Source organism: Rattus norvegicus, chromosome 11 (genome assembly GCF_036323735.1).
Source record: "Rattus norvegicus strain BN/NHsdMcwi chromosome 11, GRCr8, whole genome shotgun sequence".
Lineage (NCBI taxonomy): Eukaryota > Metazoa > Chordata > Mammalia > Rodentia > Muridae > Rattus > Rattus norvegicus.
The window spans coordinates 79,816,653-79,843,938 of NC_086029.1; the positions used below are offsets into that span (position 1 = coordinate 79,816,653).

Sequence of the window (27,286 nt, forward strand, 5' to 3'; positions counted from 1 at the left end):
GCCATGCTCACACCGAAGGACTCTTGATTGCTAGTGCAATATGGTGACACTCAGGGTCTGAACTGAGGTAGCCAGCCAGTCCTATTTGAAGGGGCCATTGTCCCCTGGAGGTGCTCAAAGCACTTCTGAGTTACCCTTTTGTCTTTTGGTGGGGGAGGGGTTGTACAGAGGGGTTTCTCCGTTCCTGGAATTCTCTGAAAATTCTCCCTGACATGCCCTCTGCTACTCATCACATTAATGGGAAGGAGGGCTTGGAGGGCAGCCAGCCAGGGGCCCCTGCGCCAGCTACGTCGGAGGAGAGCCATATTGATTGCAGAGCCTGGCGGAAGGTTATGGCGGTGGATGGGGATTCACTCGGCTTCCACAAGGCCACTGACAGGAGAAACGAAGCTCCGGCCCTGGAGCCTGTATCATGGCTGGGCTCTCCGCCAAGGCTTCCCTGCCAGCCCCCGTTCTCCCTGCATTCCATCATTCACACCCAACGAGGTCTGGCTTCCCTGAATACCACTTAGTCTAATGCCCCAATTGCTTAGGTTTCCTTAATGGGTCCTTTTGGCTGGACTGAAGGCCCTACGGGATCAGGTAGTCATACACCCACAAACGATTATGTGTACACCTTTATCTATGGCCAGGGCTACTCTGCAGCAAAGCTGTCTGTTCTTGTGGGGTCCCTAAAGGGTTCCATAAAATTTCCATCCTGTACCCTAGGCTGACCTGTCCTCTGAACTCAGCACTGCCAGCCCAGATCTAAACCTCTCTTGAGCACTCAGCTTCCCCGGCTTCTAGTCCTCCTTATCTTTCCGAGTTCCTTCACTGTTAAAATTATTTAGTCCCATTTTTTTTCCTCCTCTGTTCTAGTGGATGTGCAGTTTTTCTAAAGTCCCCAGAGAGCAGGACCCCTTGTCTGGTTCGGAATGTGAGGCGCACAAAGGCTGTTTCTGGTTGAGTAGGAAGATGTGAACACTTGAAATAATGAACTCTCGGTGGACTATTAAACATTATTTCCTTCTTGACCTGTGTTCATAAACTCATCTAAAAATGAAATCTAAACGTTGAATGGGGGAGGGATAGAAGCAGGTGCTTCAGAAATGTTCCAGGCTCCTCGGTGGTCAGTGACAGGATTGAAGTCGAGCAGGTTCTAGAGACAAAGCCAAATAAAACCGGGGAAAGTAAGATGTTAGATTTAATACACTTGGAAGGGAGGCGAACTGAGTTTAGTAAATGTCCCTTGAAATTCCTGTCTACCCGGAACTTGAGAGTGCCATCTTGTTCAGAAATAGGGTGTGTGTTGAATGATATAGGCTCAGTTTGCTTGCTCCGCTCAGCCCTCAAAGTTGCTGTCTCTTCTGCCGCTCCTTCTTGTGTTTCTGATGCCCAGCTAATCTAAAAGGGTCAGTGGTCTGCTTCCTTCTGAGTTACTGCTGGTTGGGTTTTGCTCCACAGGTTGGAAGATGAATCCCAGGCCTCTTAACTGGGACTGCAAGGTCTTCACGTGCAGATGCTTGCTGGAGATTAATCTGGGGATTACCCACTCACAGCTGCAGGGGTCAGGAGAGGCAAGAGTGAGAGCCCCGTGTGAAGATGTGGGAGTTGGAAAGAAGTAGAGACCCAGCCTTTCGTAGCCATTTACCTTGAGACTCACAAAGCGCTATCTCATCAAAAGGCAAGAATTTAGATCTCTCTAAGTCTGAGAAGCCTAGTTCAGCTCAGGTGCCCTATGGCCATAAAGCATCTATAGAAAAATTGGATGATCATGAACGTTTGCTTTGAGGCAAGTCAAGCGCTCACTCTTAGTCCTGAGGTGAGAGGGCCATGTCCTCTGAAGGCTACAACAGCTTTTCCTGCAATGGGTAGACTGTTGGGAACATGGAAAGGCACTCTTGCAGATGAGTCCTTTTTCCTCTTAGCAGATAGAATCTCCTTCAGGCAGACAGAGGCCTTCCTCACTGAGGGCGAAGAACAGACATGGCTTCCAACGTGGTTGCATACATATCTGTCTAAAGCATCTTCCTGCTTAGCGAGAGGAGGTCCGTGAGGAATAATGGCAGGAATACACTCTGAAAGTGCAGTTCCTACCATTGCTGTAGACCTACCTACCACTACAGAGGGGGAACACAGCCCGAAGTGCTCGCATCTGTATTAACATTGTTACTAACAGGTAACATGACCTTTGAAGATGGAATTTGAGAGTGGGGAGGGGAAGGGAGCTGGGGAGGAAGTGTTATCCTTACTCGCATCCTTGTATGAGTACTTAAGATTGTACGGGGGCCAGAGGTTTCATGTGAGCATTGTCCCTTGACCACACGACGCTCTTATAGACCTTGGGAGAAGGAAGATGTTAAGCAGGTAATAGAAAAAATCCACAGAGGGCAGGTAGTTGCTGGAGGAGTGTCTAGGTCACTTCCGTAGTAGGAAGGAACCGTGACAGTGCCATGAGAGCCAGCTTTGAGTTTGCAGATATTTTGAAAATGAAAGGGACTTGGCTTGAACAAGAGTGGCCCCCAAGGGCTCCTAGATTTGAATGCTTGGTTACCAGGGAATGGCGCTATTTGAAAGGATTAACAGCTGTAGCCTTGTTGTGGTTGGTATGGCCTTGAGTGGTAGGCTTATTAGAGGAAGTGTGTCACTGTGGGGGTGGGCTTTGAGGTTTTTGAAGCCCTAACCAGGCCCAGAAGCTCACTGTCGTTCTGTTGCCTGAGGATCCAGATGTAGAACTCTCAACTTCCGTGCCTGCCTGCCTACTATCTCGCTCTCTGCCATGAAGATAATGGAGTGAACCTTTGAAACCATGTGCCAGCCCCGGTCAAATCCTTTTCTTTATAGGAGTTGCCCGTAATCACGGTGTTTCTCCACAGCAATAGAACCCTGACTAGAACATTCTGTGAGAAGCATATTAACATCTTGCAGAGAGGAAGTAAAGTATCTGTTTGACAAACCACCTTGCAACAATGTGAAAGTAGTGGGGAGAGCATTGTCCTCATGGGCCACATGCATTATATCCGCATGGCCTCGATCTGGCGATAGAATAAAAATATGTGTTCCTCAGTGCTCCTTAGGACCATTCATTAGTTGGAGGAACCCCAGAAGAAAAATAGGAGAACGGTTTGTTTTAGAAACATCAGCTTCGGGTTTGGAGTTTTGCAATGAAGTAAAAATAAATAATGCAAAGGTTAGAATAAATATTGGAATAAGATACAACTCTTTTTTGGACCATGACTCGGGATTGAAGGAACAAATCCATTGATCAACGCTGACTGATTGTAGGAAAACTAGACAGTGGAGGATAGTAGCGCCCTTTGAAGAGTTTAAGGGGAAACTAAAGTTCCTAACGAAAGAGTAATGTCCCAGCGTTTTAAAGGACAGCAAAGACAAGTCTCGCAGCTCAGAAAGCCAGCCTGGGCTGGAAGCCCTGTGCCTTATTCCATACAAGGACAGAATTCTGAGTCTAACCTGAAATAATTTCAGGGGATTTTTGGTTGATTTTGTCTAAATGAAGTTGGTTCCTCAAAAGTCAGAAGTGACTACTCCTGGACTAAGTTGACCCCAAATGGAGCTTGTATTTCCCTCTGCAAGCTTGCTCTGGGCCACCTTCTGAGCCGTGTCTTCCTCCTCTCAAACTTCCCTTGCTGTAATCTCACTCTCTGGCCACCCGTTCCTTGATGCTGGTGGATCTGCTCCCCTCCGTATGACCAAGCCCTTACTGAGTCAGAGTTACTGTCTCACTCCGCTGTGATGCCGAACCCCGCTGCAGACTGTCACGGCTGTCATAGCGCACAGTCTAGCTCAAATTCTGAGTTTGTGTCATGCCGAGAAGCAGCAAGCACATCTTTGAATCTTCCACACAGCCCATGCTCTTAAATGTTCAGAATCAGTTGCAGAACCGTGGCTGCACATGGATTTGGCAGTAAGATCTCCCCATACATCTCTTCTGTCTTATCCAGAGGAGAATAAGAGAAAGATTATATCAAGCAATGGAGAAGAGTCACATTGTTGGCAATTACGTTGCCCTAAGCTTGGGCACAGGGCTCAAAGATGGCCATTTAAATGCCAGTGGCGCTCACACCACACTGCCTAGCATACCTTTGACCAGCATGTCTCAGTCCTTCAGTCCTGCATAAACTCAAGGGGCTTCTGGGTGCTAATCAGTCGTGGGAGCTGATTCTGACCTGCAATGCCTCTGGGATGTGAGAATAGCCCTCGTTTCTTGTGTCTCTCCTAACTCTTTCATCTCTGGAAGCTAGAGAAAGATGCTCATCTACGTTTCAAAATGAGTGACTTAAACAACACTGATGCCCTGCAGAACCCTTGCCTGAGTTGAGAAAACTGTCCGTGTGCAGAAACCTATGGAGATATCAGATCAGAGGGAGCAAAAACCACAGAGGTTGTTAACTGGAAAATAAAGGGTTCTGTACCAAAACTAGTATTGGATTGGTTTAAGTCCCCTTTCCCTTTATACATCACCGATGTTCTTTTATTATCTCTTCTGAAACGAAGCGTTCAGTCTTTCACTGTCTACTTCACATTTTGAAAATGTCAAGTCCGACAGGGACTCTCCGTGTGGAGTGGGAGGAGCTTTGGGAATCTCCGTGTAGGGTGGGAGGAGCTTGGGCCCCAGCTGTGGCTTGGCCACTGACCTTGTCCTCCTCCTAGCCTTTCTCTACCTTTTTCTCCATCTCTAAAATTGGGTGGGTGGTGCTGTCTGTCAGCTCTTCATGGCTGATGCTTCCTTCTTCTCGTAGCTTCTAGAATTGTGATAACACAAGCAGGCAGAGCTAAGGAGGAATGGAAACTCGGATATCGACTTGTACCGATTTACCCAGAGTTAGCACTAATGCGAGTCATTAATTAGTCATTGTCACCTGAACACATTATACTTTAAAATGTATTATAAAAATATAATCTTCAGAGAACCCTGCTGTTATGGAAAATAAATAATTGGTCCTTCTTGTCTAAAACCCACCTGGTCCCTTGAAATTATTACCTGCAGTTTGGCTCTTAGCCCTGGCTAGGCAGCAACAACACTTAGCAAGTTCTTGGCAGCGCCTGCCTTCCTACCCTCAGGAATTTTGATGTAATTGGTCTGGCTTGCGCCCTAGGTATTAGTACTTTTAAGAGACAAACTTAAGAATTAGTGGCCAGAAAAATTTATTTTATTCCCAGAATTAGTGTCTCAGGACTCTCGTCTGCCCTGGCTTACACCCACCTGGCCTCCCTGCTTGCCTCTGTGATTCCCTCCAACATGCCACATCCCGTCCTAGATCTCAAGCTTCCCCATCTTTGTGTCAACAGTTATGGTGTGGAATGCCATCATCCTAAGAGGGGGCTTCTTCCTGAACCATGTTTGCACCGCAGACTTCTTCATTAGCAGAGAACCACAATACTTTATAAAGGCTGGCTTTTGCTCATTCTTTCTGTGCAAAAAGTTATAGTTATATCCACAAATCTCTCACATTTAATCTCCCCATACTCCTGTGTCTCCCATTGGACTAACAACAGTGCTCTTGTGCCCTCTGTGGCCTGTGAACTCTGGGATGATCTGAACTGTCCCTTCTTCAGAATATCTTCTCCCTTCTTCCTGCAGACTTTACTTGCCTTCTGCCCCTAAAGCATGTGATGGCTGTACTCACTTGAGGGCCATGCATGTGATCTTTCTCGTCTTCATTCAATTCTACCCTACTATTCGGGCCCCTGTATTTGAAATCTCAAAGTTCCTGATATCCCTAAGGTACTACGTTCCCATCTTGTCATCCTTCTTGATCCTGCTTTGGTGTCCTTTATAAAACATTCATTATCTGAGGTGATATTGCTGTTTGTACACAAGGGTAGTGTAAGCCTCCCACTATGGAATGCAAGTTTTATGAAGATATGGACTTCGGCTGTCCAGTTTGAGCTCAATAAATATTGAACCGATGAGTACTGTCTCCCAGCAAGATAATGAATGCTGTGCCTTCAGCCGTGACCGGAAGAAGGAGATGGCTAAGTGCCTGATGGATAACATTGTTACCTATCTTGAGAATTGCAGGTAGAACGAACTGCTGAGAAGATGCTGAAAAACCCTTGTGAACATTAGTACTGTAGGAGTATGCGGCTTGGTGACTTTTAGATAAAGCATTAGATAGGAAGACAAACTGCCCTCTTCTTGATGTCTGCCCCTCTAAGTCAATCAAACTGAAGACACGTTTGAAGCAATGGGCTTCAGTTGCCATTGGCCACTGGTTCTCTCCTTCATTCTGGAAACCTGAGTTAGAAAGAATACAGGGAAGTTGAGGGAAGAGAGAAATATTGGCTTCTGGTTCTGGTAATTAGATGTTAGGCGAACTTCTGGTATGGCGGCAAGACTCGTGGAGAGGACTGGAAACAGAACCAGATAAGCTTTAAAACGGGACACGTCTAGGGAGAAGCTTAGTGGTCCCATCATCTTTCCCAGATGGAGAACACTCTCCTAGCGAAGGGCTCTGGCTCCCATCTCTGCCTATGTCCTGGCCAGATTTCACCATGCTTCTTGTCACATCTTTTCGTTGTTTTTGTTAGGCTGTGGATTTATCTTTATTTCTAAGTGTGTGCATGTGTGTCAGGATGTGCTCACGAGCCAGCTGCCCACAGAGTCCAGAGGGATTGGATTCCCTGTGGCTGTAATTATAGGCAGTTGTGAGCAGCTTAACATGAGTCTTCTGTAAAAGTAGTAAGTACTCTTAACTGCAAAACCATCTCACCTCCCCCCGCCCCAGTCCTTCGCCCTGGTTTTAGTTTCTATCATGGAAATCTAGCATGTTGAAGTTGTAGGAAAGGGTATGGCCTTGGAGAACGTGGCAACTGCCTTCACACATTTGTGATTTGGGTCAGGTTCCAGTGAAACTCTGATGGGAGAGGACACTGGGAATGACTGAAAGACTCTGGGAATCACTGATCATTGTTAATCCTACTTCCAGGCATGCGACATGGTGCTGGATACTCTAGGAACATCTGACAAGTAACAAACTCTGCCCTTGAGTTACAAACGTGACAGCTTTATACAGATGATATTCTAGGGAAGTCCAACCCTTAGTGTTGACTCTCAAGTAGAGAGTGAGCTACCTGGATCTCGCTTGACCTAAGCCCTGTTCACTAACTGAGGCACCTTGGGTTTTCTGTGAATCTCCACTTACTCCTAGGTAAGCTGGACATCATAACAATACCTTACCCTGAAGATGTTCTAGGGATAAAACAGTGCACGACTGTGTGAAGGAACAAGTGTATTATTGAGTCACTTGGCAAATTCTTCCCACTTCCTTTGTGGGACGTTAGTGCTGTGATTTAGGGAGAAGCGTTGAGCAGCTTTGGAGAGTCCGCTGGAGAGATATGGAGCCACTGCCTTTCATGAAGCACACATGCTTTCTGGAACCACGGGGAGAGGACGGAGCTGGTTTGGCTTGGCAGGTTAGGGAGGTATGAGATCGGGCTTATGGTTAGGAATGGGTCTCCCTCCTCAGTCCTGAGTCAGCAACTGACATGTTCACAGCCTTCCCCCAGCCGTGGGATTTAGTTGCATTTGGTGTAATGCTTGTAAATAATCTACAACTGCCAGGAAAGTGAGCCCAGGAGCTGATGTGGTGCAAGTGTGTGCTTTAGGTGGGAAGGAGGATCTGTGTTTCCCTGGCACCTCAAGTTCAGGGAAATGTTGTCTCCATCCGTGGTATTGATTGGTTGCTGATGGAGAGTTAGTCCTGCTTGGCTTCCTGTTTCTCTGTGGCACATGGTGTATATGTTGCTGTGTGTGTTGGGAGGTTATTATCAGTAGTGAGTAGGAAGCAGGGGAGGAGAAGGAACAGTTCTCCTGGGGATTCACTTGCCTGGATGTGGGCTCCATGCTTTGCTGCAGTAGAAAGAAATTCAGACCAATGTGGGACTGTTATCTCAGAGGCAAATGCCCACTATTAGATAGGAAATGCAGGGCGGAGAGGAGGCTTGGTTAAAACTGAGCCAAGAGCAGTTCAGAGTTCATTCCCTAGGAAATACCTTGGCAGTCTTCCTTAGCTACCTGATTGGTGTGTGCACATATAGTTTCCTTTGGGGCCAGAGGGGATTGTTCCAAGGCTCCAAAATCTGTGATGTTCTAATCCCTTAGATAAAAATAACACAATATTTTCATATAACCATCACCCATCTTTCTATATAATTTAAATTATCACTAGGCTGCTTACCTAATACAATATAAATGCTATGTAGATGTTACATTGTATCATTTAGGAAACAATGACAACCAAGAAAGATTTTACATATTCAGTACATATGCAAGACACCCTCCCACAGTACCTCCCATATGAGGTGGAATGGCTCCATGACTGCATATAGTTTATGGACACAGAAGCTTTGGGCCCTGAAAGTTCATTTGTGTCCCTTACTATTTTCCTTGAAACAAACTGTCCCCTGCTCTTACCATGTTTTGAGACAGAGTCTCATTCAGCCTGAACTTATCTTGAACTTGCTGGGTAGTGAGAATTATCTTGAATCCTCCGATCTCCACCTCACAAGTTCTGGAATTATAGGCATATATCACCATGAAGGGAGCTCTCTTTCCTTAGCGTCACAGAGGGTGTTGAGTGGCTTTCATGGGCTTCGCACGTAGTTTCTACCCAGTGATCATCAGAAATACAACTGGACACTTGCTATATCAAGTTAGCTTCTGTAATGACCACATCCACTCCATGCATGTCTTGCCTGGAGTCATGTGGTTGGTGAATATTTGGCAGTGCTGGGAGAGGAACCGTAGATCTGATGTTTTCATCAGATCTGTTAGAGGCTCCACATCAGCCTAATGGGTTTGGAATCCTTTTCAAAGGAATAGGGAGCTCTTGACTATGACCAACAGCTTGATATACGAGGGAAGACATTTTCCCCTTGAGAGCTCACTGAGGAGATGTAGATCAATAAAAGCAGCCTCTAAACCGCTCCCATTTTTATGAGCCCTTGTGAAACACTTGGGCTTGGTTTTGCTTTCTGCAGTCAAAACTGTTTCCTGTTTGGCTCCAGGCGTGGGGTTTCTTGGAGCCTTAGGGTCTCAGGGCATGAGCGATGCCAGCTGTCTTGCCTGAGATATACTTTACAATCTCCTACAGTCCCACGTTCATTATACCACTCCTGTTCGCAGAAGCAATGGGCTTATCTGTTGGAGGAACCCTGTTTAGAACAATCTGGGAAAGTGGACCTCAGACCACTTCCACCCACCGGTCGCCTGTTTTGTGGTACCAGACTCACACACCAGATCTCGCTGTTTCTCTTTTTGAGGGGCTTGGCTTACCGGTATTTATAAGAGTGAGTGAATATTTTACAATATTTATTGTGAGTAAAGCCCTCAATGTACCCATCTGTGAATATCCTATGCCCATCAGCACACTGCCTGAATGTATATTTCTATTTTATATATTTATATAAATATAAGAACAAAATATACATTTATGTATATTGTAATTATATTTATACAAGATAAAAGTGGTTTTCAGTAAGAAGTTTCTAAGATACATGATTCCCAGGAGTGACTGAGAATTAGTGGAGACTTCTTACCCATAAAGGTGGATGAGCTTTCCCGAGAGGAGTAGGCGAGGGGAAATACAGAGAAGGATGTATTCGTCGCCTGTTGCTGTGTAACAAAATACTCCAAACTCAGTGGCTTAAAACAGCTGTTGAACTTTTATTGGAGTCTGCTAGAAAGTCCTTCTGCTGCTCTCCCCTGGGGTCTCTTGTAGCTACAATAATTAGGCAGCTTGACTGACACTGAATGATTAAATATAGGTTCACTCATGTGTCAAACAGTTAATGTTGGCTGTTATAGGATGTCTTTTTGTTTGTCTTTGAGGCTTCCCTGCAGAATACTTGGGTTCTTTGACAAGACTGAAGGAGAGTTTTGAGAGAGTGAGAATAGAAGCTTCCAAACCTCTTGACATCGAGGTCAATGCTATACCTTTGTCCTGGCTGTCCCATGTATCCCTTGAACAGAATTCCTTGTCATCAGGGGCAGACTTCCTAGCTGGTTTGTGGCCACCATAGGGTTTCTTCTCCTGTATTCTGCTGGTCAGAGTAAGCTGTGAACTAGCTCAGATCAGAAGGCAGGAAAATGGATCCCCTCCCCACTTGATGTCAGGAGGTGAAGCCATGTGGTTAAGCTGTGTGCGGACAGAAGGACTTCAGGTGGCCATTTGCATAAACTAGCCCCCATCCCGGAAGGACTTGTTTTACTGGAGCTCACTGTCTTTTCCACTACCTGGTCTCTGAGAAGTTCCTGCCTGTGGGTCTTCATTCAGTCAGGATTTGGATTCCTGGGCTGGCAGCTCAACAGCTGCAAGCGCTTCCATCAACGTCCCTGAGTAAAACCATCTTGCTTTCTTGATGGATGTTCTTAAAGCTTTCAAACCTTGTGCTATTCCTGTGGGATTTTGAAGACTATGGAAAAGGCAGCTTGGTGAGTTGGAAAGGCACAGGATTAGGGATTGGGCAGACCTACACTGGCCAGTTCCTCATTAGTTAAGACTGACCACATTGGATTTATTTCAGCTTTTAAAATTTTAGTTTTCTCATCCATAAAATGGGTATTTCTATTTTTTTTTTGTGCTTAGTTGAAGGATTAATTAAAAAATGGTGGCTTTTAGAATCAACTCCAAGGGTACCACAAATTCAAGGTTCTTTAAGCCGTTTTCCTGAGACAGGCACACCTTACCCCCAAGCTATTTCCTTTTACCTCACAAAGGTAGGCTGACCAAATAGGACACAGTCCTCACAAGACTGCCCATCTTATTTCATTGTGATTGCTGCAAGCAAGAAAGATTAGAATGGGCTCCCTTCACTTACCCAAGCTTCTTGCGATGAACCAGAGGAAGGTTAGGAAAACCAGCAAGGTGGTCTGCTCTAGAGGACAAGAAATTCTGTTCAGGGGATACGTGAGACTGCCTGAAACAGCACAAGACATCTTGTCACTGCTTAGGACAAAGATGTAGGGGTTGGATGCAAAGAGCAGGGGCTTCAGCTTCTTAGGTCTTGGGCATCCTTTAACTTTTCTGAACCTTGATTTCTATATGCATTGCTGGGGATCAGAACTTCATTTAGCAAGTGTCTTAGGGTTTTATTGCTGCTATGAGACACCATGACCAAAGCAAGTTGGAGCTGATGCAGAGGCCATGGAGGGGTGCTGCTTACTGTCTTGCTTCCCCTGATTTGTTTAGCCCGTCTTCTTCTAGAACCCAGGACTACCAGCCCAGGTGTGGCACCACCCACAAGGGGCTGGGCTGTCCCCCATTGATCACTAATTGAAAATAATGCTGTACACATGGAAGCATTACCTCAACTGAGGCTCCTTTTACTGTGATGACAGTCGCTTGTGTCATGTTGACGCACAAAACCAGCCAGTACAGCAAGCTTGCTGAGATGAGAAGATAACTTTTGTTCAGAGTTTAGCTGAGTTCCTGGAACATAGTAGGCACACTGTAAATGGTGGCTTGCGATTGTTCTTAGCCCTGTTTATGACGTGACTCTCTGTTTCCTGTGCGTTGGAGCACTCTACAGGAAGTGATGTGCTAGTCCATTGAATCCTTCAGATGAGCTGCCTCCTGGGATGTAATAGCTGTGTTTTTAAAAGCTGTGTGTCATGTGAATTTTTTATAAGTTGAATTCTATTTCCTATTCGCTGACCTGATTATTGATCTCAGTGAAAGAGTCCACTGGAAAAAAAAATGCAATAGATAAGAACAAAGTTGCTGCAGTCAGCGTCCATTGCCATTTTATCCAGGGAGGCGGGCTTAGGGAGGTGGAACATACCGCATAATTAGTGACAGAGATGAGAAACCAGACTGGGTGGAGAAACATAGGGGAAATGTACAAGTAAAATAGAATTCAGAAATAGGTGGAGGAAAATTATAACCAATATCCAAGGGTGTACTGGTTGGTTTTCTGTGTCAACTTGACACAAGCTGGAGTTATCACAGAGAAAGGAGCCTCCCTTGAGGGAATGCCTTAATGAGACCCAGCTGTAAGGCATTTTCTCAGTTAGTGATTAAGTGGAGAGGGCCCAGTCCATTGTGCCATCCCTAGGCTGGTAGCCCTGAGTTCTATAAAAGAGCAAGCTGAGCAAGCCAGGGAAGCAAGCCAGTAAGTAACATCCCTCCATGGCCTCTGCATCAGCTCCTGCTTCCTGACCTGCTTGAGTTCCAGTCCTGACTTCCTTTGGTGATGAACAGCAATGTGGAAGTGTAAGCTGAATAAACCCTTTCCTCCCCAACTTGCTTCTTGGTCATGATGTTTGTGCAGGAATAGAAACCTGACTAAGACCAAGTGGGTAGGACAGTGTTAAGATATGGGGTCATATTATTTCTTGTATCTAGTTTGCAAACAATCTATGGTGAATGTGGATTGCCTTCCTGATACTTAAAGTCAGTTTGTTAAGGAAGAAGTGAATTTATAAGAGAAGCATTGAATGACCAGAGCCTCAGTAGCCATGTGGAACTGGGAGAGGGACCTGTATGTCCTAGACTTGAAGGGAATGGGTGGGCACAGGTAGATTCAACTGTCAGTAGATACTCTCTTAAGCTTTGTGGACATGGGATATTTTAAGGGATGAAGAAGGGAGAGGGTCAACTGCTACATGATATTTGATTTCCTTTATTGGCATTTTTGCCTTGGATTTCACGTGTCATGGCCAACTAGAGAGACTAGGGCAAGTCCTCAGAAACTCCCATCGGGGAATTTGGAAGAAATTATAAAGTAAGAAAAATATAAGAGCTTTTTATTGTTGTGGTAAGTGCAGAGTGCTCTGCCATTTATCATCACTGGGAGCCCCTGACATTCCTGCAGGCTTTCTGTAGCAGTGAGGTGGGAATGTTAAAGAGCACAGACTTTTTATTTTCTAAGTAAAAGGCTTCCTTGCTTGGCAGTCACTTACTACCATTCTCCCCTCAGGTCTGGGATCTTCGCTACACACACCAGAAACCCTCAAGCCAGGTTCTTTTCTTGGAGCCAGCTGGGCCCCTCCTCCCTCTCCAGGATGTCAGGCTACTGGGCAGCATGCCCAGAAGTCCAGAGTTGCAGCTGTCTCCCTGGACAAGAACATAAGCGAAGGATTTTCCCCAGGCCCCATGCGTTTGGCCTGGAGCAGAGCCTCTGCCAGCTCCCCTCTGCTGTCTGACCTGCAGCAGACCCTGGCTAGAAAAGGAGGGTTTCTCATGGTGAGGTGGAGGGGTGTGTGGTTGAGGTGTGTGTGTAGGGAGGGAGTGCGGTTCAGGCATGTGTGTGATTCCAGCTGGACTTCTACGGGATGGTTGTGGACAGGAATGGAAGGCTCTGCTGAGCTCTGTTCCTTAGGTCAGGCTTTCTCCTTTTGTTTTGAGGTCCCACGAAGAAGAAATGTGAGCCATACAGGGACCTCCATCTGAGGTCCTCTGATGCCTGATGGTGTTGAAGCTCACAGGACCCTCTGGTGAATGCAGGGAAAGAGATAGTCCTTGTTTTAAAGCTGTACCCATGTGACGGCAACGCAGGAGGTTTGAACACATGTATCTAGTTTTCACCTTGTCTGCCTTGCTCTTTCTAGGTGAAAGAAAGGTGTAGGGCCTCCTGCTCCCCACGCAGGAGATAGTCTGGGAAAGTAGACGATGGGGTTTCATACCCAGGCTCCAAGATGGGAGCAGAGTTGGCCATTTGCTCTTGATGGAAATGTGACTAGAGTCTCATCCCCAAGGTGCTAGAGCCTGGAGGCTGCTCGACGTCTCCTGCCCCTACCGTTTTACCTTTCTTTGTTTCGGCACTCACAGTCTTTGGCACGGGGAGATGCTTGGAGAGGGTCTGGGTGCTATCTGTTAGTCACTATCGCCAGAACTGAGAAGACAGTAGCTGAATTTAAACCACCAAGAGGCGGCTTCTGCCCAGTGAGGCTGTGGGAGGATTTTGTGTGGTTCTCTTAAGAAGGGACAGCTGGCAGGGCCAGTGGCCCATGGCATCCTTCCAGCTTGACTTCTAGTGTCATGAAAACTGATAATGAAAGAAGTGAGAAGATCTGTGGGCTCTGCAGTGGGGAGCGGAGCCAGCCCGCATGTGCAGCCAGCACTGTGTCCGCTCTGCACTTGCCATTGCCCTGTGCTCTGTGCGGTGAGGCCCCTGGGGTGATAACACACCAAGTTCTCTACCCTGTGCTCACAGAGCACTAAGCATGTAAGGTGCACACACAGGACACATGGAGTGCCACTTGTGGTCACCCTCTTCCAGTCAAATATCTGCTGTGTGGTCATAGGTGAATATCTTGATAACATGTCTAAAATTAAACTTAGTTTCTTCTCAGGGTGTTGTATTTTTCTTAAGACTTAGGGCATGCTGCGGATGAACGGTTGTTAGTGTTTAGCTGTGGACAGCCAGAGGTTGGGGTGTCCTCTGCTTCAGGAGGGGCCATGGCATTCAGGGTCACTAGGAACACAAAAATTAACACAAACAACAAGGCCAGTATGGCAGGCATCAAACGTGTGCCTGTGGCAATTGCCGCTGCTTCCAAACCTGGGCTGAGATCAAGAACTGCCCCTGGAGACGTTGGTAATAAAGTCAGCAAACAGGTACAGGCAAGAATGCTGCAGGGCTGGAGAGATGGCTCAGCGGTTAAGAGCACTGACTGCTCTTCCAGGGGTCCTGAGTTCAATTCCCAGCAACCACATGGTGGCTCACAACCATCTGTAATGGGATCCGATGCCCCCTTCTGGTGTGTCTGAAGACAGTGACCATGTACTCACATATATAAAACAACAATAATAAAAAGAATGCCTCTGAGAGAGGAAGCAAAAACATTAGGTACTGGAAAAGTTACTGTTAAAGTCTGCCAAACCTGTGGAGAAGGTGCCTGTGTGTGAACCAGAGGTAGAACTTGCTGAGCACGAGCCTGAACTTGAACCTGCTGTAGAGGAGAAGCCTTCTCCTGAGCCTATTTTGGTTGATAATCCCCCTCCCAGCCCAATGGAAACATCTGGATGTGCACCTGCAGAAGCATATCTGTGTCAGGCTTTCTCTGACGTAATTCTTGCAGTGAGTGATGTAGATGCAGACGATGGAGCTGATCCAAACCTCTGTAGAGACTATGTGAATGATCTCCACGCTTATCTCAGACAACTGGAGGAAGAGCAGTCAGTCAGTCAGACCAAAATACTTCCTGGGTCAGGTCACTGGAAACATGAGAGCCATCCTAATTGACTGGCTAATACAGGTTCAGATGAAATTCAGGCGCTGCAGGAGACTGCGTGCGTACAGGGCTGTCTCCATTACTGATCGGTTCATACAGAACAATTGTGTGCCCAAGAAGATGCCGCAGCTGGTTGGTGTAACTGCTGTGTTTACCGAAAGCAATGTGAGGAGATGTGCCCTCCAGAGATAGGTGGCTTTGCTTTTGTGACTAACAACACTTAGACTAAGCACCAGATCAGGCAGATGGAGATAAAGACTCTGAGAGTTCTAAACTTCAGTCCGGGTCGCCCTCTGCCTCAGCACCTCCTCTGTAGAGCATCTTAAATTGGAGCCGCTGTTGAGCCGCTTACTCTGGCCAAATACCTCCTGGAGCTCTCTATGCTAGACTCCGGACATGGTGTATCTTGCTCCTTCTCAAACTGCAGCCGGGGCTTTGTGCTTAGCACTAAAAACTCTTGACAGTGGTGAATGGACGCCAACTCTGTGGCACTTCCTCTCCTACACCAAAGAATCTCGGCTTCCTGTCATGCAGCACCCGGCTGAGAACAGAGCCATGGTGAACGGTGGTGGCCTTACACAGCACACGACTACCGAGAACGCGTATGCACCATCTAAGCATGCTAAGATCAGCACTCGGGCACAGCTGAATTGTACACTAGATCAGAATCTGTCTAAGGCCATGACAACGGCAGGACTCAAATGGACTACTACATCTGCAAACACAGTTGGCTCCATGTGCCTCCTGTCCATAGGATTCCCTGTTTACTCGTTCTTCAATAAAAGTTGTGACTTTTTACTTTGATAGCTTTAAAAAAAAAGACTTAAAAATCATAGATTTCTTAATCATTTCCTCTTCCATGGCTGCCTTGTGTTAGTTTTTAGATCTTGCCTCCCTCCTTCCCTCCCTCCCTCCCTTCCTCCCTCCCTCCCTTCCTTCCTCCCTTCCTTCCTCCCTCCCTTCCTTCCTCCCTTCCTTCCTTCCTTCTTTCTTCCCACTCATTTCTACCTTCCTACCTCATGTGAAGATGACTGAAAGTCTCCTGGCCAGCCTTTCTGGTTTTAGATGGTTATTTTCAATCTCTGAAACACATCTTGTTTAAAAAAAAGGTAAGCCCTCTGGGCTGTCCCTACATCCCGGAGCAATAACCTGGTCTGGGTTTCCTCACTGGTTTTCCTGGGGTAAGACAGAACAGAATGAAGGGGCCCGTCAAGGAACGCATGCTAGGCAAGGCCCCAAGTGGTACCGAGCAGCCTCATTTTCATGCTCAGATCACCACTGTGATACACTTACAATGGCTTAGAAAAATCCTGGGCTATCTATCTTCTCTCCGCCAACTATCTTTACATTATAGCCCTGTCTTTATCAGCTGTCTGCTGTATGTGTAGGAATTTTGACTCTTTGGGTTATTAATGGGGTCAAATTCCCCTCAAAGGTAAAGCAGTCCCCCGTGCTAAAAGTCAGGGCATACTAATCAAGCCGAAGATAACTGACCCAAGCTATTCAGTAAGACAGGGATGGAGGCCAAGTGTCACGTGACAGCCCAATCTGAACCGCAGCTCAATCACCTGTGAGCAAGTCACTTCCACTCTGGCTTCGTTTTTCCCCTCAGATGTAAAATGTAGTCCAGTTCTGTGACATCCCCTGGTTGTCCTCTATCTTCAAGGGAATTTCGTAAATGCTCTTGATTTTCTCAGTTATTTCCTTGTCTTATGCCAGCAGAGCACCCATGAATTCTGGCTAAAAAGGAATTAGAGTGCTATCCTCAGGAAAGACCTTGGAGATCACCTGGTTCAACCTTCCTTCCACCTGATGGACATCTACAGCACCCATAAAACAAAGCAGGCAGCAGATTGATTTCCTGTCAGAATCCCGGGGTGGGGTGGTCCTCTTGGTCCCAAGGGTTCTGAGCACTTAGTGAAGACCACCTGACTTCCCTGAGAGTAGGAGGAGGGGTTCCTGTATGTTAGAGCTAGACAGAAATGCCCAAGTGGATTCCACGACTGAGGACAGGGACTTTAATGGACCTTTCTTTGTTCTTTACTCTTTCTGTGGGACTTTGGAGACTGATGGATCCTCAGATTTTGGGAACGAGACATCTTTTGGTGTCCTACTTAGGGGGAAGGCCAGCCATATTTTACAGCTATGAGACAAGGGCAAGGCCTTTGCTTGACAGTTGTGTGGTTGGATGAAGCTCTGTTGACTCCCTGGTATTTTCTGTACAGTGAATATCCAGGTTGGACACTGAACACACACATGATCTAGACAATAATATGGATGACAGTTAGCTGGGAGCACTGTGAGGGGGGTTAAGGATCCCCACAAAGAGCCATTTATGAACTGCTTACTGGAGTGAATTTGATATGTGCTAGAGAAACTTGTATTTTAGGAGACAATAGTCCAATATTTATAGTTTTCCTAGCCTTGTATCTTCAGAGCAGGTCCAGATGAATCCATAGGTTAATAAGAACAGGTAGGCTTTACCAGAGCTATCTGACTGGCTAGTCTAAGCCCACATTTCCTACAGTAAGATACGTAATGCATTCGCATCAGCACCACCTAAAGGGTGTCTTTCAGAGAGTAGAGCCATAGTTAGCATAGCCTTACAGGACCACACAGTGGCATCCAAGTGCCTGCCTGAGATAGGGCACCATGCTGTACAATTGTGTTGTGGCACCAAAAACATCCTCTTTATTTAAAGGTGATGTTAAAACAATACTGAGCAAGGAGTCAAAGCAGAATTATTTAGAGAGAACATCTTCAAAATGCATCCCTGTATCTCCTTCATTAGGCCATGGCTTCCTCCGTCAGATCCTCTGTGATGGCAATCACTGTGCACACTGACCAGGACGAGGCAGCACTCGAGTGTGGGAGGTTACATGTCCCCACCGCTTAGCCTCACAGCTGCTGCAAGCTCTGCATGGCTCTTCTGTTCCTTTCCTTTCTGTTTGGAAGGAGCAACCAGTTTTTTCTCTTTCTACAGAAGTTCTAGAACCAGTGCCTCAGGCCTCTACCTTGAAGGCCACCGAGTTTTCCACAGTGTTTGTCTCAGTAGTCTCTCTGCCAGTTCACGCATGTGCTTTGGTGTCACCATCCCCAATTACCAAAGAAACTAAATAATCTGTGCCCCCCCTTTCCCACAACCTAAGAAAAAACGAGAGTAGGTTTACAGGGAATGACAAGAGGTCCTTCTGGCTTTGCAGAGAGGTTTAAGTTGGAATTTTTTTTAAAATTTTATTTTTCTTGGATATTTTTATGTATTTACATTTCAAATGTTATCCCCTTTCCCCTTGCTCCCATACCTCCTTCCCCTCCCCTGCTTCTATGAAAATGCCCCCACTCCTACCTACCCACTCCCACCTCAACACCCTGGCATTCCCCTATACTGGGGAAAAGAGCTTTCACGGGACCAAGGGCTTCTCCTCCCATTGATGCCAGTTAGGCCATCCTCTGCTACATATGCAGGGGAGTCATGGGTTCCCACATGTGTACTCATTGGTTGGTGGTTTAGTTCCTGAGAGCTCTGTGGGGTCTGGTTGGTTGATATTGTTGTTCTTCCTATGAGGTTGCAAACCCCTTCAGCTCCTTCACTCTTTTCTCTGACTACTCCATTGGGGTCTCCATGCTCAGTCCAACGATTAGCTGCAAGCATCCTCATCTGTATCAGTAAGCCTCTAGCAGAGCCTCTCAGGAGACACTCATATCTGTCAGCAAGTCCTTCTTGGCATCAGCAATACTGACTGGGTTTGGTGACTGCATGTGGGGTGGATCCCCAGGTGGGGCAGTCTCAGGATGACCTTTCCTTCAGCTCCTGCCCCACTCTTTGTCCCTGTATTTCCTCCTGTGAGTATTTTGTTCTCCCTTCTAAGAAGGACTGAAGCATCCACATTTTGCCTCGTGTACTTAGTCGTTGTGTGGCCTCTGGCTGGCCTACACCATTCCATATAACTAGTCACATTCTCTGTAAAATCAAAGGTGACCTCCCATGTAGGACTAGGCACAGAATCCCAAGAATAGCACACAGGACCTCCAGCTCTGTGCTTCACGAGCGGCGTTTCCTCAGCGATAGCCCGTCTGCTCTTCTCTACCCCAGCTCTTCGTTCCTACATGGGTCACCTCACTCTGCTGTCTCTTCAGTTGGTTCTGCTTGGGGTCTCTCCCCCCTCACTGACTGTAAACAACACTAAGCTCTCATCCTGTGTATATCTATGACCATGGCTTACACAGTTGTGTGTCTAAAGATGCATTGCCACATCCTGTGCCCATACTGTGCTTGTCTAAAAATCTAGACTTACCTAGGATAGGTAGGCAGGCCCAGGCTAGACCAAAACAAATAAACAAACCTGATTCACCATACACCATACAGTTTTTAATAATAATAATAATAACAATAATAATAATAATGAAGAAGAAGCAGGAGGAGGAGAAGGAGGAGAAGAAGAGGTGGTGGAGGAGAAGGAGGAGGAGGAGGAAGAAAGGAGGGACAGTTATTTTAATAACAAGCATAGCAAGAACCACAGCAAAAAAAAAAAAAAGAGCCCTGTTTTATTCTTATTTGGAAAGCTGCTCATGATCAGAGTAGGTTAGATTAAATCAGAAGGTGGAGAGGTGTTCGGAGAGACATTAGCAGAATCTCTGATGTTGATTTCCGTGTGCTTTTAAGGACTTTAGAGCTGCTGGCTTGGGTCCTTTATTAGCTCTAATTTACTTCAAAATGCACAGGCTCCCTGTGCCCTGATGTAGGTGTGAATCACTGGCACCACTCTCGTGGTTATCAGCCATGATTAGGAGGGGTTTTTTGGACTTTAAATGGAACTAAGCAGGGATGACAAAGTCGAGAGGAGAGGAATGAACCTTTAGGAAAGGACCGAAGTTCGAAAGGGAGGCATCGAGGCTGATGATATACAAATTTGCCGTTTAGGACCCCCATTGAAGGAATCAGAGAAAGGACTGGAAGAGCTCGAAGGGGCTTGAGACCCCATATGAACAGCAATGCCAACCAACCAGAGCTTCCAGGGACTAAGCCACTACCCAAAGACTATACATGGACTGACCCTGGACTCTGACCTCATAGGTAGCAATGAATATCCTAGAAAGATCACCAGTGTAAGGGGAAGCCCTGGGTCCTGCTAAGACTGAACCCCCAGTGAACGTGATTGTTGGGGGGAGGGCGGCAATGGGGGGAGGATGGGGAGGGGAACACCCATATAGAAGGGGAGGGACAGGGGTTAAGGGGATGTTGGCCCGGAAACTGGGAAAGGGAATAACAATCGAAATGTAAATAAGAAATACTCAAGTTAATAAAGATAAACAAAATAAAAATAAATTTGCTGTTTAAGCACTGTCCACAGTGGACATGAGTGTCGGATACAGCAGGGAACAAAGGGAGAAGGAGAAAAAAGAAACCCAGAGTGAGTGAGTGTGAGTGACTTAGATCTTGCTTTATCACTAAGTTTGTGTTTTTTTTTAATTGACTTTGTAGTGACTCTGTCCTGCACTAAGCAGCAGTAATCTAAAGAAAATTTATGCAAGACAAAATTATCCCAAGAGAATTCAGTATCCATACGGATACTGGAAAATATTTGTCGGTTGGAACTCAAAACAACAGAGTAGCAAATATTTGGGGTATGAGGAGGCATTTTAGGGGAACCATAGTAGCTGTCTGTTGTTATAAAACAAAGAATTCCAAACCAGCACATCTTTTTTTTGACTCGCAGTTCTAGGGGCCAAGTATCCAGAGGGAGCTTACTGGCTCCCCTACCTCACCGTCCCTCATTAATCTTCAGTGAAAGTGTCATCCGGGGCAGGCGTCTCATGTAAAGACTGAAGACAGACCCACTTCTAAACACACTAAGATGGTTGTTGGCAGTCTACCAAGGAACATTAAATAGATTAAGGACCTGTGCTCCCTGCTCGGAGGACCACTAGTGTAGAAGCTTAAGAGGGCAAGCGAGAAGGAGCCCCAGTCTCAGGTAGTGTAACCAAGCGCCTGTTATTACCTTTGCCATATTTTGCTGGTGAAGAGGTCCACTCAAGTAGAGGGCATTCCTAGTGCCAGGCTTAGGGTCTCCTTGCCAAAATCATTTAAGAACTTGGGAATTGCAGAGCCTCTGTGTTTCGCTCTCTCTGGTTTCACCTATGCCTCTTTAGCTGCCTTGTGATCAGCCTCCAGTCTTGAAATATGTGCTCTCTGCTTGAATTCCTTGTGCTGCTCATCCATTCTGACCAACGCAGCATCTTCACAGCTGTTCCTCCTCATTAAAGAGTTTATAGTACTGAATATAAAACACATATATATGAGAGAGAGAGAGAGAGAGAGAGAGAGAGAGAGAGAGAGAGAGAGATGAGGATAGGAACAAAAAAAGTTCAGGGTATTAAGTATTTTTATATAAAGGGTGTGATGGGTTGAATTGGGTCCTAAAGTTCATAACATCGAAAGTTGTAGCCCCTAATACCTCAGAGTGTGACTATACTTATTGGTAAGTCCTTTCAAGAGGGGATTGTGTGAGAATGAGGGTTCTTGGGGCAGATGTAATGAGCTTACACAGGAGAGACCACACCATAAGGAGGCAAACCAGGGGCAGCGGCCTGCAAGCCAAAGAGAGAGGCTTCAGAGGAATTGCGCCTTGCCTGATCGTGGTTGTTTAGGTTACCCAGGCTGTGGCCCTTAGTCATGGTAATCCCAGAGAAGTAGTACACGGAGCACCTTTACGCCTCTCATTCGTTTTATATATGCTAACAGACACCTTTGCCGTGGTTTGAATCTGGAACGTGTGCCCATGGACTCATTCTGAAGGCTTGTTCCCCAGCTCCTGGTGCTCTTTTGACGTGCTGTGGAACCTTTAGGATCTGGGTCCTGACTGGAAGAAGTAGGTCATTAGGGGCAGGCCCCTGGTTCCTGTCGTGCTCTCTCTGCCTCATGGTTTGTCACGATGTCAACAGGCTCTGCCACACCCTTCTATCACAATGAACCACACCATAGCATGCCTTCCTCACCACCATAGACTGAAATCCTCAGAAATAATAAATAAGCCCAAACAAACCTTTCCTTCCTCCAGTTGATTCTGTTGGGTAGTGTGTAGGGTGGTCATGACAATGGACAACTGCCTACTCATAAATCTTTCTTGTGGGGGCTGTGGCAAAGGAGGGATGGATACTTAAACATGGCCATGCCTTCATGATCTTGCCAGCCTTTAGATTAAGAGCAATGCAAACAAGCCAGAACGTATGCTAAGCGCCACAGTCACTGCGTGTATGTACTGTGGTGACAGAGGCAGCGGGGGAGGGCTGGAGTTTGATCGTCTTTGGATGGATTGAGTTTTCAAAAGGAAAAGTTGAAGGATGAATGGGGGCTAGAAAACCCCAGTGTGAGCACATAGCCGCCGCAGTCAAGTGGATGTGGAGTTTAATCTGGCTCTACTGCGTAGCTGCCGTGACTCCAGACAGGCCAGCCTGTCTGTTCCTGATGTCATCATCCTTAAAGGGAAGATAATTCTAGTGCAGGCTCATAAGTTGTTATAGGGATTGGATGAATGGATGAGGATGAAGAGCTTATAAAAATGCTGGTTCTGACTAACCATTAGGGGTTATAGTTGCTTTGGAAACGCAGATCGCATGCCATTGCTTGGGACTGAATTCTTCAGTGGTTCTGGGAATTAGTTCCTTAGCATAGGCCTGCCTGGCTCCCCATGTTTCCCTCCTGTTCCAGCCCCAAGGAGGGCAGCTGTGCCACACCCCCTTATCTGTGTTCTCTCCCTGCATTGTAAGGAAGCCTGTACACTCACGAAGACACAGGGCCGTTTTCACTTCCTCTTGAAAGCCTTTCCAGGTGCTCAGCTCCATGATTAGCACTGCCACCACCTCATGTCTATGCTCTGGTTTTGTTTATTTATTTGCACCCGAGGTACCTTGACATCCAGAATTATGTATTTCCCTTCAATGTTTTGATCCATAACATCTGACACATACATAGTCGGCCCACACTGAGTGGTTGTTGAATGAGTAGAGATACATATGTACACAGAAATAAAATGGTACGGTAGTGGTATATTGAGGCAAAAAGAGCGCTCACCTCTGTGGGAATAAGAGACAGTTTATTATTGAGCCAAATATGAAGGATCATGGCCTTTGTGTGCAGATTCAGGTTGCCTCAAATGTTCTAACCTAATAATGGTTTTGTGGCACTTTTATGGTTTCATTAAAAAAAAGAAAGGAACATCATAAAAACCAAGAAACTTTTCAAATACATTGGTGGTAATTTCAGGGAAAGTGGGTAAACACTGCCGTTAGTTTTAGATGTTACAGTGATGTTCTCGGCCTTTAGGGTGGGAGGAAGCTGGTGTGGTCTGTTAATATATCCCCAAAGGATTCGCGGGATAGTCAAAAGGACATTCGGTCAGACACACAGTGAGCAGTAGATGGCTATTAGGAGACTAAAGACTGCTCAAGAAGACTAGATTCCATGTCTGCAATATTCCAACTTTCTATAACCACCGAAGTCCTAACCCATCAGCTTTCCAGAATTTCTAAATCAAGTGTATCTTTTTTTCCTTGGGAACTTCAGTTTATAAATGTGTTTGAGATTCAGGCAAAATTGAGCTAGAAAGGCACGATTTTGAAGATCAACTTTGAGGAGATTTTGTAAACTGTATATAGCTGGCCACTATCTTTGTTTCCTAGTTATAACCAGAGCTCTTCTGTAGGCTTCTGGGCCCTGTCTTCTGGGATTGTCCAGGTGGATGATGGGGAGGATTAGAAGGCTGGGAAGTGGGGGTAAGGTCTGCCCTCCCTGGCAGACCTGCCTGGTGCTGGCTCTTGGATGTCTACCAGTATTTGTACTTCTCAGACCCTAGCAGGCCTGGTGTGTACAGAGTACCAGCAGTCCTTTCTTTGAAGTGCTGCCCCATAAACCCACAAGGTGGGTCAGGGATAGGGAGAAGAGGTTCTGCAGAAGCATAGGGCAGCCCAAGAGCTTAGTAGCAGCGCGAGCTCCCTGTCACACCAGCACTGTCGTGGTGGCAGTGTGCCTCCCCGCCCACTTGTGCCATCATCCTTTTCCTGCTCATGGTACACCTGCTCAGACTGTTGTAGCAGATTCAACAGGGCAGGCAGATGCTGGGTGCAGCTACATGCTGGGAGATCTTACAGGCAGCCCTGTAAGATCTGCTGCTGAGCCAAGAAAACGGCCCTCTGAGCCAGGTCAGGAAAGGCAGCCTTGTGACGTGAGTCATGCTTAGTAGTGACCTACAGTCAATTACCTATCCTGACGACCAGCTATTGAGTATGGCTGTCTCACTGGAGAAACATGACTGTGCAACCAGGGAATGTCTTGAAGAAGAGGAAGGATGGGTCTCCTCTGGGTGGTGGGGGGCAGTGCTGCCTCTTAGAGAGTTGAAAGGTACAGCATTCCCGGGTGTTTGCTGCCATTGGTCTTTTGAGACATTCCCAGGTGGTTAGGTACTTGGATTCTGGAGCCCGAGTTCCTTCATGGAATCCTGTTTCTTGACATGGTTTGAACAGACTCCTTAAGAGCTCACAGCTTAGAAATCTCACCCCCGCATTCTTCCATTGAGCTTCTTTGGAAGCAGTGCTTGGAGAAGTTAGTTAGGGTAGATGTCATCATGGATATGGCGACCCTGTGATGGGATTAGTGGTTTTCTGAGCAAAGGAAGAGACCTGCACAAGCAATCTGGCTCTGGCATGTTATAACATAGAATGAAGGCCCTCAGTAGAGATCAGTGGCACACTTGGGCTTCCCAGCCTCTAGGACTGTGAGCCAAAGAAATCGTAGTTCCTACAAATTACCTGCATTTCATTATTTTGGTCTATCACCAAAATAAACTAAGCCCCATTGCTTCCTTTCTGTGGTGCTATTGCAAAATCAGTGGCCAGCTCCACAGGGTATGGCAAGGACTGATTAGTTAATATTTGTAAGGATGGTTAGAATTGTCCTTAGCAAGTGAGTAATCCAGGCTATTTTAAAAGGCCTCAATGTACGGTTGCCCTTCATGAGCTATGGAGAGACGTTGTCTTACACAACATGAGTCCATACTGTTCAACCCAAGTCTGTTGCAAGTAGAACCAAGGTTTCTCAACTTACTGTGCCTTTTCTGCTCATTCGACTGGAGCTAAGGTTTATAAATCCATTCCTTTTCACCAGGAGTGGGCTCTGTCTTACAGGTCCCTCGGGGATTCTGTCCATCTTAAGACCACATTTGACCGTTATAGCCACTTACTGCATTGATGTAAGACATTTTCACCTCAAGGCTTATCAGTCCTCCGAGCATGAGTCTCTGATCCCTCTGTGGAGGCTTTGACAGAGGTGGCCTCAGCATGGAAAGGCTTCTAGCAGGGGAGAATGATACTAAATGACAGAGAGCAATGATACTAAATGACACTTGGAGAAGTGGCTGATAGTGTGGCAGCATTGTTCGGAGCTCACCTTGGTGGGGGTCAGGCGTATCTTTCTGAAATATACAGAAATTAGGATCTAAAAGGTGTGGATTATAGGGTCTTTATTTAAATTAAAAATTGGTTTAATGTATATGAGTATTTTGCCTACATTCACACATATGTACCTAGTACTGCAGAAGTCAGAAGGCATAGGATTCCTTGGAACTGGAGTTACAGATGGTGTGTGTCATCTGGGCACCAGGACCTGAACTCAGGTCTTCTGTAAGAAGAGCAAGTGCTCTTAGTCACTGAACCATATCTACTGTCGAGGACACCATAAGCCGACCTACAGAGTCAACACCTGGGCCCATGGGGGCTCACAGAGACTGAATAACCAATCCAAGAGCATGCAGGGCTGGACCTAGGCTCCCTACACATTTGTAACAGAACTGAAGCTTGGTCTTCATGTGGTCCCCTAACAATCGGAGCAGAGGCTATCTCTCTGACTCCATTGCTTGCCCTTGGCTCCCTTTCCCTTAGCTGGGCTGCCTTGTCTGGCCTCAGTGGGAGAGGATGTGCTTAGTCCTGCTGCAACTTGATGGGCCAGGGAGGGTCGGTACCTATGGGGAGGCTCCCCCTTCTCATAGGAGGAGAGGAGGTGATAGGGGGAGGGTAGTTAAGAGGAGGTGGGCCTGGGAGGAGAGAAGGGAGAGGGGCTGCGATTGGGATGTAAAGTGAATAAATAAATAAGTTAATGAAGAAAAGAGACAACATCTCTGCTCCCTGAGCATAGGGGTGGGCGCCTAGTCTTAGAGCGGAAACTAGAATGCCGAGATTACAGTGTGTACCACCACATTTGGCTCTCTGACTTTTGAAAGAGACAAATATTATTTTTCATATTTTGGACAATTTCAGGCTTGTATACCATGGGTTGTGATTACACTCACCCCTCATTATTCTGTCTTTCTTCTCTCCCACCCCTGCTGAGTTCCCACTGGTCCCCCCTCCTATTTGTATAATTTCATGTCTTACAGACGGACACAGGTAGGCACAGCTGCTCTGTGTTCTTGATTGGAGTGGCCTATTGGAAATGTCAGAAGACAACACTTGACAGCACTCCTTCCTTCTGGTTCTTAGCGTCTTTCTTCCCGCTTTTTTGAAGCGTCCCCTGAGCCTTGTGGGGGCGGGGTGTGTGTATGTTATATACATGCCCCGTTTGTGGCTGACTACTCGACAATCATCAATTTTCAGCACTTAGACCAGTTGCGAGTCTCTGAATTAATGATCGCCACTTAATGCTTCTCTGACACATGGCGGAGAGCGGCACTGGCTTATAGGTATAAACATAAATATTTAGAAGGCAGTTTTACTACACATCCATTTCTCAAAACATCAGTGATACATGGGCCCTGAGAACCTGTGACATCTCCAGCCATAATTCTCTTGTCCAGCTTTATGGTAGTGGGAGTGTTTGGACCAGGTCTCTGATCTAATCAACCAGGAATCGATTAGTGCCTCCCCAGCAGTTAGGTCACTAGGACACCACCTGTCGGGTCAGTGGTGTAGCACCCAGGGTCCACTCTTCTTCCCTAGCAGCCTACAGAGCACCTCTAGCAAGGAAGCAAGTATCATATGTTTGTAGCTGCCCAGATACCCAAGCTCCGCTCTAAAGAATGGGAGGAGGCTGGGCTAAGAATTACATAGTGTCCTGATCAC

At 46.5% G+C, this 27,286-nt stretch overlaps 1 protein-coding gene and 1 pseudogene across 35 annotated transcripts in view; both read left to right on the forward strand.

The window, feature by feature from the left end:
• Kalrn (kalirin, RhoGEF kinase) overlaps positions 1–27,286 on the forward strand; it is a 605,866-nt gene that overhangs the window by 113,308 nt on the left and 465,272 nt on the right.
• The window catches only part of LOC134481078 (G2/mitotic-specific cyclin-B1-like), a 28,555-nt pseudogene continuing 1,269 nt past the window's right edge, over positions 1–27,286 (forward strand).